We start from the raw sequence: 4,154 nt of genomic DNA, 5'->3' as shown, positions 1-4,154 counted from the left end.
AAGAATCCCCGAAAACACAACGCAGAGGAAAATAAATCCTGTTGTTTGTAAAGGAAACGTTTGAGACCGCGGTGAGGAGAAGGAACCATCCGGAGTCACCAGGTAAAACACCTCTGCTCTTCCCTCGGGTCCGAATCGCCTGCAAGGAGGAAACACGCGGTTATGATTGAAGGTCGTTCAGACAAAGTGTCCCGAGTGTCGTCCCCCGTGTGTCCCTGCAGGGGGCGCTGGAGTCCCCCGTGGGTTCCTGCAGGGGGCGCTGGAGTCCCCCGTGTGTTCCTGCAGGGGGCGCTGGAGTCCCCCGTGTGTCCCTGCAGGGGGCGCTGGAGTCCCCCGTGTGTCCCTGCAGGGGGCGCTGTAGTCCCCCGTGTGTCCCTGCAGGGGGCGCTGGAGTCCCCCGTGTGATCCTGCAGGGGGCGCTGGAGTCCCCCGTGTGTCCCTGCAGGGGGCGCTGGAGTCCCATGGATGGCGGTCTCCATGTTGGAAATGCTGTCTCAGGCTAACTCTGAGTCAAGCTAACGACAGGCTGAGAGCTGGAGCTGAGGCCACGCCCACCTGTCAATCAGCTCAGCTACACGCCTTATTGTGAATAACTCTGATCCTTCATCCAATCAAAACTGCTGAGTCATCAAAACATTCCCCCCGTACAGTGTGTGTGGATGGAGACATGAGCTAATCACACCTATTTGGTTTTTTGAAGCAGGCTGTAAACATGTTCATGTCTGCTGTTAAAACGGGCTGTTTGAATGGGTGTGTATGTGACTTCCTGTGCTGCTGCAGCCAGCCTCTAGTGGACACTCCAGGTACTGCAGTCAGCCTCTAGTGGACACTCCAGGTACTGCAGCCAGCCTCTAGTGGACACTCCAGGTACTGCAGGAGGTTACACAACACCAGAGGTCGCCTCTCAGTTTAAAGACTTTAACTTTCCAGACAAATAACCTTTACAGCATGAAGTAACCGGGAGACACAAGCCCCGCCCCCTGAGATTCATGTTTGATGTTCCAGAATAAATAAAAAGGAGGAAACTCTAAAAATGCTCTGACGCGAACGTGATGACATCACAATGACATCATAAACGCAGTTTTTCTAATAATGATAAAACCGACAAACGTTGCGTCTGTTTTGTGTCACTCTGTTTGTATCTGTGTATAAACTTTATTTAAAAAGAAACAGAAACAAACAGACTCACATCACAGGCTGACCATGAGGAGAGCAGTGTGTGTGTGTGTGTGTGTGTGTGTGTGTGTGTGTGTGTGTGTCTGGAGATGAAGGGGCCCGGCACACACGGAAACACAGGATGGTTCTGAACACCTACTGCCCTCTAGAGGAAGATGGCTGACAGGTCAATCAGTCACCTGAGAGACACCTGACAGAGACTTTGTTTATTTAAATCTCAGATTCATTATCTCAGACACTCTGAGGTCACAGGAAGGTCACAGCGAGGTGACCACGGGTCTGCGTGTTCCACGAGCCGCCATCACGGCACAGAACAAAGAGGAACATGATGCACGCGTGATCGTCCTCTTCGTTAAAAACAACAGGTTTGTAAATAAAGTTTTTTTAAAAAAGAAAGACAAAACAAAATGATCTTTTTCATTACAGAGAGAAAACATGAAACAGAAGAGGAGAGGTGACGAGGGAGGAGGATGTGAGGGTGTAGGAGACGAAGAAGGATGAAAGATGGAGTTTTATCCTCTTTCTCCCCCCTCCTCCCCCTTTTCTCCTCACTTCCTTTCTCCTTCCACCTTTTCCTCTCCTGCTTCCTTTCCTTCCTTCCTCTCCTACCTTTTCTGTTGAATCCATCACCCCTCGTCTCCCTCACCCTTTCTCCCCCTCTCTCTCTCTTTCTCCCCCTCTCTCTCTCTCTCTCTCTCTCTCTCCCTTCTCTTTTCCTCCCCCTCTTCCTTTTTCTCCCCCCTCTGACGCCCCTCTCTTTCATATCTCTCGTTTCCTTCCTTCCTCGCCTTGTCGTCTTTCCTTCTCCTCTTTCGCTCCTCTTTACTCTCCTGGGCCCTGTCCCTCTCTTCTCATGCCTCCCCCTTTTACTGGAGGCTCTCTCTCCCTCCCCCCCTCCTGAAATCTTCCCCTCTCTTTCCTCTCTTGTTTCGTTCTTCCCGTCTTCTTTCTGAATTCCTCTTCCCCTCTTTCCTCTCTTGGGCCCTCTCCCTTTCTCCCTCTGTCTCCCCCCCGTGTCCCCCCTCTCCCCCTCTCAGTCGGGGGTCTGTATTGTCCCTCTCTCGGCTCTCTGTGGGAACAGCTCCTCTGTTTGTCGGCCAATAGGTCCAATTCAGCCGAGGCCTTTTTACAAAGTCCAGCACCACAAAAGCCAACGGGAAACGACCCCCCCCCCCCCCACCTCCCCCATCTCCCCCCTGCTGCCGATCAACGTTTTCTCTCCCCCACCCCTCCCACTGAGGCCCTCTAAGTTTGTTTAAGAGATTGAGGGTCCAAAGAAAGAGACAGAAAGAGAGAGGGACGAGAGAAAGCGTCCGCCCATTAAGGTAATTATATAGAGCCTGTGTTCCCGTGAGGGCCCTTAATTGATGTTAATGTTTGTCTAATTGGGGGGATTGGGGGGGGGGAGGGAGGGGGGGGCAGAAAGAAGGAGGTGAAGGTCCTCCTCAAAAGGGTCTCTCTCTTCCTTGCAGGACAAGGAGCACTTTTCAGTCCTCATCTCCTCTCTCTGTCGTTCACACCTTCCCACAATGCCTGTCACCTCCAGCTTTCTCACATTACCTTTTTCTTAACCCCCCCTGATACACCCGGTCCCCCCCCCCCCCCCCCCCCCCCCCCCCCCCATCACCCCCCCCCCCCCCCCCCCCCCCCCCTCTGGGCAGCTCGGAGCTCTTACAGATCTGTGAGGCCTCAAACCGCAACCCAACAACACGACAAAACAAGCAGGAAGTGAAGCGAACAGCGTCGCTGCAGAGACGTGTGCAGATTTATATCAAACAGCCTCCACTCGACAAATCAAACAACAACATTTAGATAACTGTCGGAAACGCAGAGACAAATGTGGTCAAGAGCGTGGAGGAGCTCAGAAGGCGGCCATTGTTGTTGTAGTCCACCTCCTCACGGACTGGATCTGGAACAAGGCCGAGGAGCTGCAGCGTTCATCACATCTCACGTTCAACACAAAGTGTAACCACGAATAAACCTGCTTCGACCTTTGACCTCTCCCGAGCGTGCAGCGACATGAAGCCATTCTTGCACGCCAGGCGGGCGCTACTTCACGTGACAGAGATGAATTTACCTGCTATAAACTAAATATTCCTGCTGAATCATTTTCCTTTCAATGTTCAGGATGCCTTTGTTGCTACCTGTCAATCACAGGTAGCCCCGCCCCCATCCTCTCTTTGACCATTATCTACTGTGCCGGAGAAGACTTGAGACCATGAACGTGTCCGAGGGAATCAACGAGCAGGTTTGCAGCTCGAGCGTGTTCATGAACATTCATGGAGCACGCTTCATCCACAGGAAACATCAGGATGTTTACGTGTTGATTATTTACCGTCTTGTTGTGTGCACGGGTCAGGAGTCAGCGCACGCCTTCGCCCCGACTGATCCCAATAAGAATCAACAGAAAAGCCTCGTCTGAGGAAAAAAAAAAAAAACACACATCAACAAACAAACAAAGCGAGCAGAGTCGATCCAGATGAACCGGCGCTCTCTGACAGCCGGTATTGTTCGTCGTCGACACGCCGCTCTGACACAGACTGACAGCGATTGTTGGCTTGTGTAGGCCCTGATGATGACGATGACGACGGTGGCGATGAAGGTGACGATGGCGGAGGGTGAAAGCCACTGTCAAGCCTCTCTCCTCCGCTACCGCTAACCCTCCGCCGCCGCCAGGCCTGGCGCTAATTACTGCTACATCTGTCTCTCTGCTCGTCTTCCCTCTCCTCCTGACACCTCCCTGCGTCTCCTCACAGCTGGAAGCAGTGTCAGCGCCGCTCTATTGTCGATTGTATTTGCATGTTTTTGTGCGGCGCATGTGTCGGGAGCGCTCTGTATTAAACACGAGACTGCATTTCTTCTCTCTTCCCACATCCTCTCTGTATATATTTGTGTATGCTAATGAGGGATTTCTGTGCTGCCAGCCATAATGGAGCTGCTGGATAATAACCCCGCTAAACAAACTCAGCCGCAAACCA

This window comes from Symphodus melops (assembly GCF_947650265.1).
Source record: "Symphodus melops genome assembly, chromosome: 19".
NCBI classification, from domain to species: Eukaryota; Metazoa; Chordata; class Actinopteri; order Labriformes; family Labridae; genus Symphodus; species Symphodus melops.
This window is presented reverse-complemented; position numbering follows the sequence as displayed.